The following is an 18,766-nucleotide window of genomic DNA, read 5'->3' on the forward strand; positions in this document are numbered from 1 at the left end:
TGCTCACGACGGCATGCAGCAGCTTCTCCCGAGCTCGCCACGTGCCGTGTACCGCGCCGGTGGTCCGCGTGCTGACCACACCTCCCCCGCCATGACTTTCCTTGGGTCACGTCGCTGGGAAACGTGTTTGGGCCTCACCTTGGGGGCAGGTGGGCCTCACCGGTGTCACTACGTTATCACTGATCAGTCCCCTCTGTTCTCATAAGTCTCTTATCACACCGCGACATTTACACCCTTGGATTCAGGGAACCCAAATGATGAAGCATCCTTAGTTTTTATAAAGTCTTCAGATGCCAGAGAATATAATTACACTCGACCCTTGAACAATACAGGGGTTAGAGGTGCCAACCCCCCATGTAGTCGAAAATCTGTTTATAACTTTTGACTCCCTCAAAACTTAAATACTTATAGCCTACTGCTGACCTTACCAATGACATAAACAGTCACTTAACATATATTTTGTATGTTATTTGTATCTCTACATTGTATTTTATGCATTCATGATATACTTAGCTTTTGCTTAATTTTTTCAGTATTTCTAGGCTATGCAGTTTATCTGCAAGTTTTTTTCAAATTGTTGCAAATCTCCAAAAATTTTTCCGACATATTTATTGAAAAATATCTGTGTGTAAATGGACCTGTGTAACTCAAACCCATGTTGTCCACGGGTCAACTCTATATTATTTCTAAAACGTTATCACAGTGGAAACGATAGATGTAAGAATCCATATAGCTAACCTGTGGGCCTCTGAAAGTGGGTTGGGACTTGTCACTTGAAAAACACTGATTTGCTGGGATGAAGCAAGAGTTTCCTTTCCCCAGAGCTCTTTAAAATGGCGTGCTGAGGGTTTGGGGATCTGTTTTGTCCTAACGGTGATGCTATGACTCAAGCTGGGGCTTATTTCTGCATCTGTCTGTCGGGGAAGGGTGTGCCTTTGGCATCACACTTTCCAGAATTTCCAAGTTGAACTTCCAACCAGACAGACATCGGCAGGGCTGCCCCTCTTACCTGCTTAGGGCTTTGAAATTGCAGCCAAGCCACTTGCTTATGTCTTTCTAATTGTTTCAGGACCTTTATGAGAAGATATAATTGTACTGTGCTATCTGTGATAAAAGGATGCCTTTTTCCCCCCCAAATAGAATATACCATATGGAAAACTGAATTTTTCTTTTACTCAGTTATTTGTGATGCTAGGGCCTTGATCTTGCTGTTTTGAAAATGCCACTATAGTTCATGAGAGGAGGTCCCCTTCATCTTTTAAAGGCAGCCCCCTGGCCTGTGATGAGTGTTGGAAATCAACCTCTCACTGAGTCAGGTGTGTTTTGGCCAAATTTCCTGATGAAAATTGAATCCGAGAGGTAGTCCTGAGACCCCAATGCTAAGAAAGGCTGCCCACCTCACGTGTGAGAAGAAGAGGCTGCCTCGTACGGGAGAGCTGGTGCCCCTACTGCCAGGTCAGGGGGTCCAGGCAGCTCTGGTGGAGAGTGTACCAAACATGAGCCTGCCGAATTGTGACAGTTGCACTTCAACTCAAGTGTCTCGGCGTGTTGTGCAGTCCCAGCCACTCTGGTTGCCATTGATGAGAGCTGAGAGAGAGCTTTGTGCCTAATTAGCAGAGAGAATGTGAGGTTCAATTTCATGGGCTTTAAAAAGCACAAAGCATTTTGGTAGGAGATTGTGGCAAGGGACACAATATTGACACAAGACTCCGGACTCAACATTGGTCTCGACCCCAGTTGAAATTAAACAGCTTGCCCTTCAGCTTTCCTTGCAGTTCCACAGTTAGCTGCCCTCTCCTCCTTTGTCTTTGTTGAGTGAGATGGGACTACAGGTTGGAGCTTGCAGATTGTTTCATTTGGGGGTGACGGAAGGTGAGCTGCAGCCCAGTTTGTCCATGCTGGTGAGCCTCCACGTGATAACTTCCTGTCTGTGCAGCCCCAGAAAACAGCAGGTCTGGTGTCTCAGCTCAGAATCTCACCCTGAGAGATTCCTACTTAAAAAAACATCTCTCTCAACTAAGGAAATAAACTCCCCAAAGCGTGATTATTATAATCTTGACAGATTTCCTCAGGTCTTTCAAATGCTGATTCAGGGCCCTAAGGATTCCTTTCAGCTACTGAACATGAGTGGACTTGCTGACTAAGGATGGCCTTGCCCTGCTTCCTCCCCTCACTTATTGAGCATTTACTATAAGCTCTGGCTGTAGGTTTCACCTCATCCAGTCTTCCTGAGAGCCTGTTAATTAGGTGGACACCATACCTTCATTTTATTACATGTAGCCTTACAAAGTTGCCAATGAAAGGGTAATTTCATAAGGTTCCACCTAATACTGACAAGGAAAATGAGGCCAGAGAGGTTACCTTGTGACCCCATGGTTACCTACCAGCACATGGGGGACCCGGGCTGTTTGGTGCCAGAGCCCATGGCTTGAGGACATGGGTGACAAACCCGCAGCCTGTGGATGGAGCCTGACCCTCCAACCTGTTTTATTTGACTATTCCGGTGGGGTTTTGTTATTTGTTGTTGTTTTTTTCTTTTTTTAATATCTATTTTATATATAGTAGTGTGTATCTGTTAATCACGGACTCCTAACTTATCCCCCACTTCACCTTTCCCCTTTGGTAACCATAAGTTTGTTTTCTATGTCTGTGAGTCTGTTTCTCTTTTGTAAATAAGTTCATTTGTATCATTTTTTTAGATTCTGCATGCAAGTGGTATCATGTGGTATTTGTCTTTCACTGTCTGACTTACTTTACTTCATAGGGTAATCTCTAGGTCCATGTTATTACTTTTTCTTAATTAAAGTGTTGCCAACATCAAAAAATTAGAAGATATCAGATTTTTTTAAAAATCATATATCAGGCTTCTCTCGAAAACTCAGAATTGGTCACACCCTATTATGGACTAAATGTTTGTGCCCCCCAAATTCATATGTTGAAGTCCTAATCCCCAGTGTGGTGGCATTTGGAGGTGGGGCCTTTGGGAGGTGATTAGGGTTAGATGAGGTTATAAGGGTGGGTCCCCATGATGGGATTAGTGTCCTTAGAAGAATAGGAAGAGACACCAGAGTTCTCTCCTCTGCCACATGAGGTCACAGTGAAAAAGCAGCCATCTGCAAGCCAAGAGGAGAGCCTTCACCCAGAACTGAATCTGCTGGCACCTTGATCATGGGCTTCCCAGCCTCCAGAACTGTGAGAAATAACTGTCTGCTGCTGAAGCCACCCGGTCTGTGGTATTTTGTTATGGCAGCCAGAGCAGACACATACCCACCCGCATTCCCCCTGGACCACACTTGGCTACAGTCAGACAGTGCCGCCCTCTCCCCACTGAGCCCGCCACTCCACTGCCTCCTGGACACTGAGCCGAGCCTTCCCTGCCATTTGCTGTTAGTGTTTGGCTGTTTTTCTCCCATAGTCACTCGCATGACCTGCCTGGCCCCAGGAGACACTTGAGTTTGCGGTGCTGGCTCTTACCTGCTGCTCAGCAATATAGGCTTTGACTGTGAGGTACCCATGATGCATTGCTCACACTCCCTTAAAACCTTCAGGCTCATGCAGGCTGAAATCCAGTATTCCATGGCACCTGCTTTTACACACACTTTTCCATTTCGTCTCTCCTTTTTAGTGTGTCAGTATTTCACTGTGTTCTGCAAGGGGCAGCATGACTTCCAAGGATTCTGCCATCTGCACAAATCTGAGAGTTGAAGAATCAGCAGGTTCAATTTTTGTTTCCAGATCTCTCTGCCGCCCATTGCCTTCCTTGCTAATGCCAGCAGCAGTCTGAATTAGAAAGTAGGACAGTAGGAAGTGGGCCATTTCTTTTCCATTTTGAACCCTGTGTATGTCTGGCCCACGTGGGGACCAGAACCTGCCCCCAAACTAGTGAGCAGACAACACCCCCTAATGCACTCTTCCTTTGGGGGCCCCGTGTTGTTTGCATCCTCCTGGCATGTTGGAGGGAAAGGCGAACCCCAAGATGTGACACATGGCAGATGTGAGCAGTTACTTAGGGAAATGTCAGGTGCTCCTTTGAAGGTGCATTATCGAAGGGAGACCAGGATTCCAAGGATTCATTCTGCGGAACTGGACTGCAGATCGGTGAAGACTTAAGTGATATGTGGTGCTGTCATTTAGCACGTTATTAAACGTTTTTCTGCAGAGTCATCCATCCTTGGGAAATGCATCGTGTTCTGCCATTCCGTGAGGGGAGAGGAAAAGTTCCGGGGGTGGAAGCCAGAGTAATGTAGGTCACAGCACAAATTCTCCACCGGATGCTCAGAAGAAAACACAGTCGATGTTTTCCCCACTCCCCATCCCCGTCTGCTGCCATATTTACTCTCAAAGCTGTTAAATATATTTTTACTGAAATAGGAGCTGCCATGTTCTCCCAGCGAGTGGGGCTTTGGCGTGGGGTTGAGACGCTTCAGCCTGGGTGACGCCAGGATCACGTGGATCCCAGCGGACACGCTGCTTTGCCAGGGGCGCTCACAGGAGTCACATGGTTCCTTCCTAGGACCCTAGACTCACGTTGCTTTTGTGGCTGATCCACACCTTCAGATTCCAAGGTGGTCTGCCGTGTCCAGTGGCCAGAAGGGGGTGCAGATCCTGTTCAAAAAGTCTCAGGTGTGTGGCCAGACTGGCAGACTGGTTAGGTGTGGGCTGTGTTTTAAAATAAAATACCAATGTGAGTGGCTGTTGATGGGAGGGGTGTGCCCCAGCTGGCGCCTCTCCCGCTGCTTCCACTCGCGTTGCCCCGGACCTGCTTCGCTGATGCACCTCAGCTTCCTGGCCCTCGAGGGCAAATGAGTCTGAGGCCCCTGGTGTCCAAATGGAATGCGTGGGGATTTGGGAGTCAGTGCTGTTCCCCACTACCTCTGCCACGAAGGAGGAGGGTGATCTCGGACAAGGGTCCAGCCTTTCCGAGTCTTAGTTTCCTTATGTGTAAAATGGAAAGATAAGTATTTGACATCACTGTTCTGCTGGGATGTTAGGTGAGGATTCTGTGTGAGAGCAGGACACAGCAGCTTCTCCGTGTCAGTGGCCGTTGATAGCGAGGCTCGTGAGAAAGACCAGGAGAGAAGCCCCACAAAAACCCTACAGACATTTCTCCATCTGTCTCTTCATCCATCCATCCATCCATCCATCCATCTATCCATCCATCCATCTGTGTCTACAGGTGAAAATCTGGAGCGCCAGGAAATTTAAGTGGGTTGCCTAAGGTCCTTGTGAGAGTAAGTGGCAGGCCAGGGCAAGAGTCCACTGTGCTTTCCTGAGATACAGGGCACATAGTAGGTGCTCATGAAATGCTGACTTATAACATGAATTATTCTGAAAGTCAGTCTTTCCCTTCCTCCTTCCCCTGTGGGGATCTCTCATCTAGATGGAGTGACTTAGGGCCTGCCCCAGGGAAACTGGGTGCGACAGCTAGGCTCTGGCTTTTCTGGGAGCCCAAGAGCTCAGCCGGGCCTAGATGGCAGCGCTCCCCTCTAGGGGCCAGGCCTCCCCTGCAGGAGGACGCCCACTCCTCAGAAGCTCGTTACCCGGAGGCCCCTCCCCGGGGAGACCTGCCACCTTGTCGCCTGGAGAGATGATATGTAAAATGGCACTTAATCACCTCCATCTGCTGGCCTGGCTATTTCAGGGGCCGTGTTAAGGGATGCAGAGAAAGTGCAGTCCCCAGGGTACTGGTCCTCCACATCCTCAGGGCTCCCACCCACAGAGATCAGAATGAATCACTCTTTCTGAAGATGACCAGGGTGACAGCTACTCTTCTCTGATACTGAGGTGGCCTCCCTACCCCCTATGCATCCCACAGGTCGCAGTAATTATGTTCTACTCCTGCCATTTCTTTTCTGTTTGGTGGTGAAGTGGGGAGAGATCAGCTCTACAAAGAGAAGGGAGAAGAGGACGATGGTGCAGCTTTTACAAGTCCCAGAAAAAGTGGGGGAGCCTGGGACATCTCCAGGGCAGAAACACTGCTGAGCGGATAGACGGAAAGCCTCTGTCAAAGGGGCTTGTGTTCAGCAAACACCTCTTTCATCCAGTCAGTGTTTATTGAGTACCTACTAAGGACTCAACAAGCACTGGGGATGTAACAGAGAACAAAACAGAAAAAAGAGGATAAACCACCTTTATGGAGTTGGGGAAATGGAAAATGGACAAATAAACATATAATACACTGCTAAATAAGAAGGTCTCTGAAGAAAAGTAATGCATAGTTAGAGGCTAGAGAGTCACAGTCACATGGGCAGTGTTTCTACCAAATGGTCAGGAAAGACCTCTCTGAGGGAAGACCTTGTGAATTTCTGGGGGAAGGGTGTTCAGATAGAGGGAACAGTGAGTGCAAAGGCCCTGAGGCAGGAGCAAGCTTGGTGTGTCAGATAAGGCCAGTTTGGCCAGAACAGAGAGAACAGGGGAATGAGGCTGGAAACTCACCAGGGCCGTATCACATAGGGCCTCGGAGGCTGTAACAGTGACTTTGGGATTTACTCCAAACTGAGGGGTTTGGAGCAGAAATGTGGCATAACCTGGTTTATGTTTTTAAAACCTCACCTGGATGTGGGGTAGAGAATGGAATCAGGGGGGGCCGGGTGGGGAGGCTTTTGTAGGGTCCAGCAGGAGGAGGGTGGTGGCTTGGCCAGGGTGATTGGACCCTGGACATATTTGAGGACTGGCTGTCGGGAGTGAGAGAAGAGAATTATGACACACCCGGGGTCCTGACAGACCAGGATAGAGATGCACCAAGATATAGCTATAGAGATGTACCAAGTTATTCCATACAGACAGCCCTGTATTCAAGTCAACAAATGTCTCCTGAGCACCTACTCCATGTAGGCCCCTGGGGTAGCGGGGAGGTTGGTGGGGGTATTATTACACATATGACTAAGACAGCGCCCCAGCCCTCAGGGTCAGCAGGTGTGTGGGTCATGTTATTATTCCATGGCAGCATTTCTTTCCCTCATTCCTGTTTTCATTCACTAGGAATTTGCAGAGTGCCTAGATAGGTGTCATACTGCCCTGTTTGTAGCCCAGCTCTGCTACGGACTAGCTGTGTGGCCTCAAGCAACTAACTTAAGCCCTCCCATGCCTCAGAGTCTTCCTCTGTACAGTGGAGATGTTGCCAGCATCCCTTCATGGGGCTGCCGAGAGGGTTCCACGAGCGCGTGTATGTCAAGCTCGTAGAGCAGCGCCTCACGTATAGTAAGCTCTGTATGTGCGTAGCTATTTTTTACCAGCAGAAAGGGAGCACGGGAAAAGGAGAGTCTGGGGAGCAGACGTTTTGGAGGAAGTGATAAAATCATGGTATTAAAAAAAAAACCTGAAACGCAACAGAAAGATATAAGAAGGAGAAGTAAACATCACACCCCACTCTGCTGTGCATCGTGCCCCCCACCCCTGTGATCGCTGTCAAGTTTCTTATGTAACTTTGCAGAAATCGTCAATACTTATGTAAGCCAAAGCCAGGCTCTACCCAGCCCTCTGTAGTTTGCCTTTTTAATTTAATAAAGCTGGCTCATTCCCTTTGAAAGCTACAGAGTACTCACTGCAATGGCTGTTTCATAATTTATTTCACCGTCGCTCCATCTGAACACTTAGGAGGTTTCCAGATTTTTCTCCCTCAAACAGTATTGCCAGGGGTGTTTCAAATAGATGTACTAGATGTACAGTTTGGCAGGTAGGTCTGTAGAGTTTATTTTTAGAAGCGGTTCTGGTTCAGGGGGCAGGTGCATGTTTAAATTTTGACATATCACTAACCCCTACCCTCTTATACCAATTTGATACTCACCATTTTGTTAGGCATGAAGGGGGAGATGTTCTGCCCAGATATGCAGAACAGCTGCAAAGCTCGGGGGGCCCTCTGTCCTCCACTGGCGGAGAGCAAGCGCTGCCCTTGTGGCCAGGACGCCCTGGAAAGCAGGGCTAGGAGCTGGGGGTGGAAGGTCTTGGAAACCAATACCATCTTGGTCTCCGGGAAGGGGGACCTCGCAGGTCTCTGAGCTCAGGTCCATGCTTTAGGAGGATCCCACTGGCAGCTGGGAGGGGGGGAGTGAGAGTGGTGGGGAGATGGGGCAGGGTGCTTTCATAAGAGTCGAGAGAAAGGGTGGGAGGGCCTGAACCAGACGATGCCAAGATTTTGAGGCTAAATATCTGGGCAAAGGGGACAGAGGGGAAACTGGTTTGGGAGCAGGCGAGGTGAGCATGAGGCGTTGGATGTAGAAACCACTCTCTGTGGGGTCCTGAAGGCAGGAGAGAGAGGTGAGCGTCTTCTAGGATTGCAGCCTGTGGCTTGGCATCAGGCGTGAATTCCTGACTGCGTTTCTCAGGAAACATAAGTTTTTCCAGGTCTCAAGGAAAATCAGTCAGGAAATCAGGAAAAAGTATTGTCATTCTCCTGTGAAAATTAAAGTGTAACAACCCCTGGTTTGAAGGGATCCACGCTGATGAGGTAAAAGCGAGAGCAGGAAGTGCCACACGTGGAGTTGAAGGCAAAGGTCGATGGTTCCAGGAACCAGGACAGGAGCTCATTGAAGAGGAACGGTCATGATCTACTTACTTAGTCTTGCCTTTAGCTGATGCCATGTCATAAGTAGTGTGTTCATGGCTCTGTCTGCTGCAAACAATGAATCATTCTTGCAAATAAAATAAATACTAATAAGTTTATGTACATAGTATACTGCTGTGAGTGGCATTCCAAGAAATACGTTTTGGAAGCACAGAAAGTCCTTAAATGGGCAATTTGGACACAGGAGATTCGCATGTTGCATTATTATCCGAACATGACCCAAGAGTGTTCGCTGGCATTTCCCAGCATTTGAATATTTGCTCTAGGCTACGATTCTTTGTGAAATACCACTGAACTTAGTATTTCTTATTTATTAAGCAGATCATGTTAGAGTTCCACAATAATGAATAAATAGTATGAAGAATGTTGGGACTATTTTAAGAATAACTTATGATTTGGGGAATTTCCGAGAAAACACCCAGGGATTCTGACTTTTGCTCTCCAATCCCAAAGAGTCATGTCCTTCAGGATTTTGGAAAGACTCCTTGGGAGACAGTTTCCTAATATGAACTGGGGAATGGGTGTCACAGAGGTGGGGAAGGGCGCTCAGAGAAACAGGAGGAGGTGACAGGGTGGAAGCTGGGACAGAGTAGGCCGGGAGCCAGCACAGCAGAGGGGAGGGGAGGCGGAAACTTGGAGAAAGCTGGGTCAGGGTTGCGAGGGGAGAGAGCGTTTCCCAAAGAAGGCTTCCTCTGCGTGAAAGAGCTGCCAAATTAACACCTAGTCCCAGAGCAGTAAGAATAGCAAGCTGTCCTCCTTCCTCGCGGCCAAATTGGCTGAGGAGCACGGAGCAGGTGGCGCGGCGCAACTGTGGTGGCATCCCTGCCACCAAGAACCAGCCATCGAGGGCAGCGGGGGGAGCGCCTGCTAGAGCCCCGGCTGCCTGTCGGGCCTCCTGGAGGGGGCGGGTCGGCTCCACAGCCCTGCTTAGAGATGTGTGCCTTCCACAGGCAGGCCTCGCTCTGCAGGAGCCCATTCGGGGCCTGGCAGCTGTCCACGGTCCTGAAGGACCGTCGGCCTTGTCTCGCAGGATGGGGCAGTTGACTCTGGTGTGGAGCACTTTGCACAGGTCGAAGCTTCCACCTGGGGAGTCAGCTCTGGTGACTCTGCGGCTGGTACCTGGCCCCCCTTTCAGGAACCGTGACACTTTAGGGGTCCTGGAATAACTCAGATCGAGGTCAGCTGGGATTACAGATTCTTTTGACTCCTTTTCTGATGTGTTGGTGCTTTGTTTGCGTTCTGTGGGGGCAAAGCACTGACGTCTCACCCCCAGCTCAGAGGGGGACCATGCACAGACTTGGATAAACTGTACATGTCTTTCTTTCCATTTCAGCCTTTGTCATTGTCTCTTAGCTTCCACCTCTTACCTGCATTATTAATCAGGTGATTATTGGGAAAGGAGGCGCCTCCCCACCAGGACTGGTGCCCTCAGTGGGACAGGTATGCCCCGGTGGGAGGCGGCCTCCTGACTTAGTTCTGTGACCTTTCAGCATCTTGCTTATCTGGGTTTGGCACCTTCCCAGCATCCAGGGTCAACAGGGCAGACAGGTACCCCAAATGTATCCCTCTTGACCGGAGGACCATGGCAAACTCAGATGGCTATAGGGTCCAGGCAGGTCATGTAAGTGAATAAAGCCAGTGAGCCGTGACAATAGGGAGGGGTGTGGAGTGGAGCTCAGAGACCCCGTCTAAGAGTTGACCACTACTCAGCCTAGATGATTATCGTCAAGTGAGACTGCAGGTTGCCGATCTGTGAATTTTCCAAGAGATGGCAGAAACCCATATCTTTTTTTTTTTTTTAAAGGGGTTTAATCTATTTATTTATTTATTTATTTATTTATTTATTATTTTTGGCTGTGTTAGGTCTTCGTTTCTGTGCGAGGGCTTTCTCCAGTTGCGGCGAGTGGGGGCCACTCTTCATCGCAGTGCACGGGCCTCTCACTGTCGCGGCCTCTCTTGTTGCGGAGCATAGGCTCCAGACACGCAGGCTCAGTAATTGCGGCTCACGGGCCCAGCCGCTCCGCAGCATGTGGGATCCTCCCAGACCAGGGCTCGAACCCGTGTCCCCTGCATTGGCAGGCAGATTCTCAACCACTGCGCCACCAGGGAAGCCCAGAAACCCATATCTTGATATAAAATCTGACTTTTAAATTAGTTGGCAACTAGTTTGTCTGTGGGCCAAATACAACAGCTGTGGGCCGCATGTGGCCCACTGTATATCACACGCCTTCTAGAGCCCAAAGGGCCTGCATTAGATGAATCTGTTTAACACCTGAAGAAATGCAGAGCAGAAGCAGGCAGTAATCCACTCAGTTCCAGAGGACAGTGATGACAAGATATCTGCCAGGGTAGCTCTGACCCCAGGCACTCAGGACTGAGGTTCTGACCGAGGCCTGATGAGTGATGGGTCCACCAGAACAGGCCACGGGCAGTAGACGTCGGCTCAGCATCCACGTGCATGCAGCCCATCAGCCCTGCCCTCTCCCTCTGTATGGAAGGCACCGTGTTCCCAGAGAGAGGCCCTTGACCAGCCAGATGTTCAGCTCCTCCGGGCAAAGTGCCCGCCTGAGTCTCCCACGTCTTCTCCAGGGTGGTTCTTTTGTTTCTTGTCATCTTTGTGTAACCATAGGCCGTGCTTATTTACCTGTAAAAAGAACGCAGCCAGTAATTATGTGGGTTTCGTCTTAGTAAGAGGAACGTGGGTCCTTGGAGGACAGTTGTGTCTATTCCAGGGAATTGGTCACAGGTTGTTAGGGTTGAAAAGGAAGTCTGGTAATCTCACCTGTTAAGTTCAAGGAACAAATTCTGTTCTTGAGTACAGTTTACCTGAAGGGGTTTTGTGCAGAGCAGCTGTCGCAGGACATTTTACTATGATTTTGTTCGTGTTGCTCATTTTCTCACTCACTGCTCCTGCCCTTCTCACCCCTGTTGGGTCTCCTTGTGCCTCTGACTTCGTGGTTCTCAAGTAGGGGCATTATTACCTTCTTCCCCAACCCCAGGGACAGTTGGCAATGAATGGAGACATTTTTGGTCATCACCGCCGTGGGTGGCAGTGCGGCTAGAATCTAGTGGGTGGAGGCCAGGGCTGCTGCTCTACATCCTGCAGTGCCCAGGACAGCCCCCCACAACAGAGAGCCACCTGACCCAAATGTCAGTCGTGCCAAGGTTGGGAAACCCTGATCCAGCCCAAGAAGCTGGTCTATCATTGGATCTTGTAGAACCAGCTGCAAACCCGTGTGGTTCCATTGCCAAGAAAGAGATAAGAAGGATACACCAGGAAGCGGGCCAGGAGCTGTTCTTTCATTAAGTCCCCACATCTACCCTCTGAGGTTGGTGTTATTGTTCCCTTTTATTCAGAGGAGGAAACTGAGCCTCTGACAGTGACGTGACCTGCCGTAGTCTCACGGCTGGAGGCGGTGGATTGGGGAGTGTAAGCTGCGTTTGTATGGTTTGGCAGCCTCCACTCTGTGTCACCATTACGTCAAAATTAAGCACATGATACAGCATTCCTAAGTATCTTCTCATGGGCTGTTTCCAAGTTCAGGATTCTAATTGTGGGTCCTCCGCGCCCCTAGGAAAGGAAGCCTGGCTTTGTCACACTTGTCTTTGGCCACCTGCCTCTCCTCTGGAGGGTCTCTGGCATGGGCTACGGCCACTGGTTTAAACCTATCCCCACCATGGCCTCTTACTGTGCACAGCTGTTGTAGGGCCGCTGCTTGGTGTGTCTAAGATCCTACCCTTCTCCCCCTCTTTGGGATTAACTCCCAAAGTAAATGTTGCAGAAAGGAAGGGAAATGGGGCCGAGGCGGGTTCAGGAACTCATGAGGGCTTTGACCCAGTTGAGAAAAGCCGTCTTAGACACCTGCTCCTCATACACTTTCCACCCCCTCCCCATTCTGAACCGGTTTGCTCACGAGCCTCAGTCCCTTCTTGTTCTTCATGAATCTAACACTGGATGTTTTTACTGGACCAGAAAGGAGAACCGAAGTCCTGCTTGGGCCCTGGGAACACTCTCCTTTGAACACATCATCTGCTGGCTTAGCAAGCATCACCCAGAAGATAAAGCAGGTCACAGGCTGAGTAAGAACAGGATCCCTTGTTTTTATTTTTCTTTTTCACACATGAGAACTTGCTGTGACAGAGTTGTGGATGTTTTTCTCACTAGCTTGTTCTGGGAAGGCAGGTTGAGAAATTACTAATGTGACAGGAAGCAAGCCATTCTGTCAGGGTTTGGGATGCGGCGTGTTTTATGACTTTCACATTAAAGGTACAAGCTAACGGCATCATCGTTAAGAGAAAGAGATGCAGTCATGCAGGCCTGAGTTCCACTCGAGGCCATGCTATTTACTAGCTCGGTAATCTCGGATCAGACCCTTTAAGGGCTTTGTGCCTTGACTTCCCCATCTATAAAATGGGACTGAGAATAGGCCCTCCCTCAGAAGGCTGATTCAGAGCTTTGACAAGACAGTGCTGAAGCACTTACACCAGGCACGTAGTAAGCACTTAATGGGTTAGCTGTGGCTGCAGGAGCAAAATGATTGCTTTTGTTGATAGCAGGAGGATACACAGCTCATTTCTGGCTCCTTAGAATCAGGGCAGACCTTGGAGCTATGGCATTTTCATGGCATGATGGCCAGAGGCACACACAGCAAGCATACTCGTTGAGGATGTGTGGGAGACAGTATAGATTTCTCTGTGACTCTCCCAGCCATGGTCACTCCCTTTCTTCCCAAAGATCAATCAAGTTGATCTGGGAGGCTGAGGCTCTGTGACCATGTTAGTGTAAAGATGGCAGCCCCATGGCCAAGCCCTAAATTGCCGAGCCCAGTGACCAGGCAGCAAAGTGCCAGGTTCCTCTAAAGTAGCAGACCTTCTGTTCACCCCAGTAACTGTTCAGTATGATGGATAGATAGCATGATAACAGATAAGCCAGAGCTCTGTTATTAATTTCTTACAGAATTTAAGCAGCAGCTTGGTATCTAACTGAAAGAGCAAGATTTTTTTTTAATTGAAGTATAGTTGATTTACAATGTTGTGTCAATTTCTGCTGTACAGCAAAGTGATTCAGTTATACACATATATACATTTTTTATATTTAAAAAGAGCAAGACTTGTAGTCAGACAGATCTGGGTTCAATGTCAACTGCACTACCTAGTGGCCTGTGACCTTGGCCTCTCTGTGCCTCAGTGTCCCCATCTGTAAAACGGGGCCAGTAGCACAGAACTTGCTGCCTTGCTAAGAGGATTACATGAAGTATCACCTAGTAGGAGCTTCTCCAAGGGGAGCGGTTTTAGCTGCAGTCACATTTCACTTCTTTGTTCAGACTCTCACTTCAGTCTCAAAATGATTTGAGTTGGCAGCTTTAAGATTATTACAATTGCTTGCCCTACTTCATGTCTTTTATTCTTAGACATTGGAGCATCTGAAAATTCAGTTTGGAGCAAGGGAAGCCGATTAAGTTATTTTTGGCACAATAACCTCCATCCAATTTGGTGTTAGTAAAAAAAAAAAAATAATAGTAATAAAAGTTTTCTAATATCAGGGGGTGAGACCACAACACACGAGAAGTTGACTGCTGTTTGCAGGCAGAATTATTCTGTTCCACTACATCATAATCAACCTCGGTGACAGCTTTCTTCTCAGTGGATCAAACAATTTCACAGCTTTCTGCATTTCCCCTTGCACTTTTCAAATGGTATCTCTGAGTGGTAACTGAGAATGGTTACTTAATTGGGTGATGTATCAGTTACCTACTGCCACGTTCGTTAATCCTGTGTAATAAACAACCTTGACACCTTGGTGGCGTACCATAATGATAAAGTATTGCTCACATATTAGGTGATGGGTTAGGAGGCTCAGCTGATCTTGGCTACATTTGCTTCCATGTCTAGGGGGATCAGCTGGCTGTCAGCTGGTCCAGGATGGCCTTGACTGGGAATAATGGGGCAGCTGGGACCAGCGGCCCAGCCTGAGAATGTATGGCAGACAGTGAGAACAGGGAAAACCCAAACACTGCAGCACCTTCCAAACTCTGACTGTGTCATGTTTGCTAACATCCCATGTTGGGCAAGGCACGTCCACAGCAGAGACCAGAGTCAGAGCAGGAGAGCTCTGCAGAGTCATGGGCAAAGGACAAGACACAGAGAGGGTAAATAATGGGGGCCATTTGTTCAACTACCACAGATGAATAACTTGTTCTAGGTAGAAGGTGAAAGGGTGTGGGGGAAACACAGCTGTAAAGTTCCACGACAAATAATATTTCAACTAGTAAGAAGATGGAAGGGAGACCAGTGATTAGAGTCCCAAGAGCCCATAAATCAACAACGGGGCTCAGAGAGGGGTCATTCCACTGCATTCTGGGCAAGGGCCAAGTTAGTATCTTTCATATATTGACCAGAGTCCTGCTTGCCTTGACTTTTTTAAAAAACTTCTTTTTAAAATCAGCATACAGGGAATTCCCTGGTGGTCCAGTGGTTAGGACTTGGCGCTTTCACTGCCGGGACCCGAGTTCGATCCCTGGTCAGGGAACTAAAATTCTGCAAGCTGCATGGCACAGCCAAAAAAAAAAAAAAAAAAAATCAGCATATAGTAAAATTGACTTTTTTTTTTTTTTTCGGTATTCAGTTCTATGAATTTTAACACATGTATAGATTTGAGTAGCCACCATCACAATCAGGATAAAGAACAGTTCCATCACCCCCCAAAAGCTGTCTTCTGCTGTCCCTTTATGGTCACACACTCCCCCATCCCTAAGCCCTGGCCACCGCTGCTCTGTTCTTATCGCTAGTTTTGTCTTTCCGAGAATGTCATCTAAATGGAATCATATAGTATCTAAGCTCTTGAGACTGGATTCTCTCACTTAGCACAGCTCCTTTGAGAGTCACCCAGGTTGGCAGGTGTATCAGTTGTCTGATCCTTTTTATTGCTGAGTAGTATTCCATCATATGGATATTCCATAGTTTGTTTATCTGTTCACAAAAGACACTTGTGTTGTTTCCAGTTGTCAACAACTTTGAATGGAGCAAATATAAACATTCGTGTATAGCTTTTTATGTGAACTTAAGTTTTCATTTCTCTAGGGTAATACCTAAGAGTGGGGTGCCTGTGTTTTATGGTAAATGTAAAAACTGCCAAACTGTGTCTCCGAGTAGCTGTGCCATTGTGCATTCCCACAATCAGTGTGTGAGAGTGTCAGATGCTCTGCACCCTTGTCAGTGTTTGTGGTGTTGTCACAGCTTTTATTTTAGCCATTTGAAAGGATCCATCGTGGTATCTTGTCATGGTCTTCATTGGCATTTCCCTAGTGACTAATGATGTGGAGTATCTCTTCACGTGCGTATGTTTCTTTGCTGTGTCCTCTTTGGGGACGTATCTATTCAAATCTTGTGCCCATTTTTAAAAATTGGGTTGTTTGTTGTTTTACTGTTGAGTTTTTTTTTAAGTATATTTGATTTATATAATTTACATGCTGTAATGTTTTATTAGTTTCAGGCGTACAACATAGTGATTTGCTATTTTTATAGATTATGCTCCAGTTAAAGTTGTTATAAAATATTGGTTATATTCCCTGCACTGTACATTGCATCCTTATGTCTTATTTATTTTATATTTATTTATTTATTTGGTTGCGCCAGGTCTTAGTTGCAGCAGGCGGTCTCCTTAGTTGCAGCACGTGGGCTCCTTAATTGTGGCATGCATGTGGGATCTAGTTCCCTGACCAGGGATTGAACCTGGGCCCCCTGCATTGGGAGCGCAGAGTCTTAACCACTACACCACCAGAGAAATCCCTATCTTATTTATTTTAGACCTAGTCATTTGTACCTCTCAATCCCCTTCCTGTATCTGGCCCCTCCCCACACCCCTCTCCCCACTGGTAACCACTAGTTCTCTATATCTGTGAATCGGTTTCTGTTTTGTTATATTCATTTGTTTGCTTTATTTTTTACATTCCCCATGTAAGTGAAAACATACAGTATTTGTCTTTGTCTGACTTATTTCACTTAGCATAATATCCTCCAGGTTCATACATGTTGTTACAAATGGCAAAATTTCATTCTTTTTTATGGCTGAGTAGTATTCCATTGTATGTATATACCACAACTTCTTTATCCATTCATTTGTTGATGGACACTTAGGTTGCTTCCATATCTTGGCTATTGTAAATAATGCTGCTGTGAACACTGAGGTGCATGTATCTTTTCGAATTAGTGTTTTTGTCATCTTGATATACACCGAGAAGTAGAATTGCTGGATCATATGGTAGTTCTATTTTTAACTTTTTAGGAACCTCCATAATGTTTTCCACAGTGGCTGTACTGATTTACATTCCCACCAACAGTGAACGAGGGTTCCCTTTTTCCACATCCTCACCAACATTTGTTATTTGTGGGGGTTTTTGACAATAGCCATTCTGACAGTTGTGAGGTGATGTCTCATTGTGGTTCTGATTTGCATTTCCCTAATGAGTTCCCTAATGATGTTGAGCATCTTTCCATGTGCCTCTTGGCCATCTGTGTGTCTTCCTTGGAAAAATGTCTATTCAGGTCTTCTGCCCATTTTTTAATCAGGTTTTTTTTTTTGATATTGAGTAGTATGAGCTCTTTATATATTTTGGATATGTTGAGTTTTGATGGTTCTTTATATATTCTGTATACAAGTTCTTTGTCAGATAGGTAATTTGCAAACATTTTCTCCCTGTCTGTAGCTTGTCTTCTCATTTTCAAAAGTGTTTTTTGCTTTACAAAGCTTCTAAATTTTGCTGAAATTCAGTTTCTTAATTTTTTCTATTGCGAGTTATGCTTTTGGTGTCACATCTAAGAACTCTTTGCCTAAACCAAGGTCACAAAGGTTTTCTCCTAGGCTTTCTGCTAAAAGTTTTATAATTTTATATTTAGATCTGCGATTCATTTCGAGTTAACTTTTGGATAAGGTGTGAGGATTGGGTTAAGGTTCACACACCTCCCATGACTGTATCCGTGTCCAGGGCCAAGTGCAGGTGGACAGAGAGATAAAAAGCACTGAGAGTTTGTCCTGCCCTTGTGGGACCACAGCTCTTTCATTTGAAGAATATTTCCCCTGTATTAGTTTCCTATGTCCACTGTAACAAACCTACCACAAACTTAGTGACTTAAGACAGCTCGAGTGTATTGCCTTCGAGTTCTAGAGGTCACACAGGACTGAAGTCAAGACGTCAGCAGGGCTGGTTTCTTCTGGAGGTTCTAGGGCAGAATCTGTTTGCTTGCATTTTCCAGCTTCTAGAAGCTGCCTGTGCTGTGGCACCTTCCTTGCATCACTTCAGCCTCTGCTGCCATCAGCTGCTCTGTGACTCTGACCTCCAGTCTCCTTATGAGAACCTTGTGATCACACTGGGCCCACCCAGATAATCCAGGATCATCTCCTCATCTCAGAGCCTTAAACTGCAAAGACCATTTCGTCATATAAAGTAACAGGGATTAATACAGGACATCTTTAGGGAACTGTTATTCATCTTACCTCGCCCTCCCTCAGAGTTCTAGGTGCTTCAGGCCCAGACTGAGGCATGAGAGCATAGAGGAAGGAGAGAAAAGAAACACGGGGGACTTCCCTGGTGGCACAGTGGTTAAGAATCCGCCTGCCAGTGCAGGGGACACGGGTTCGATCCCTGGTCCAGGAAGATCCCACATGCTGCGGAGCAACTAAGCCTGTGCGCCACAACTATTGAGCCTGCGCTCTAGAGCCCGCAAGCCACAACTACTGAAGCCTGTACGCCTAGAGCCCATGCTCCGCAACAAGAGAAGCCACCACGATGGGAAGCCTGCGCACCGCAACGAAGTGTAGCCCCCGCTCGCCGCAACTAGAGGAAGCCCGCGCGCAGCAACCAAGACCCAACACGGCCAAAAATAAAAATAAAAAAATAAGAAAAGAAACACGGCTGTCCCCTACTCTTCCTGACCATTAGGAACCCCCTTTCCTGCCTCTTGAGTAGAACCAGAGGGCTTGCCCGGAGCGCTCTCTGTCCACACCCTGCCCACTCTCAGGTGTCCGGCTCCCTTGAGTCCAGGCTGAAGGATTCCAGAGGTTAACAATGGTGAACTCACTTGAGGTTTAACGGTTCATCCAATTCTGGTCACCTTCCCCAGTCCACCTGCTATTATGACTTTTCAGGCTCCTTGAATAGCTGCCTCGTGCATTCTCTCCAGGTTTTATAGCCACATTTGGTGGGA

General features: G+C 47.4%; 1 protein-coding gene across 6 annotated transcripts in view; it reads left to right on the forward strand.

Moving 5' to 3' along the window:
• SNX29 (sorting nexin 29) overlaps positions 1 to 18,766 on the forward strand; it is a 562,097-nt gene that overhangs the window by 504,160 nt on the left and 39,171 nt on the right. The window lies entirely within an intron of this gene.

The sequence above is a fragment of the Eubalaena glacialis genome, chromosome 13 (assembly GCF_028564815.1).
Source record: "Eubalaena glacialis isolate mEubGla1 chromosome 13, mEubGla1.1.hap2.+ XY, whole genome shotgun sequence".
NCBI classification, from domain to species: domain Eukaryota; kingdom Metazoa; phylum Chordata; class Mammalia; order Artiodactyla; family Balaenidae; genus Eubalaena; species Eubalaena glacialis.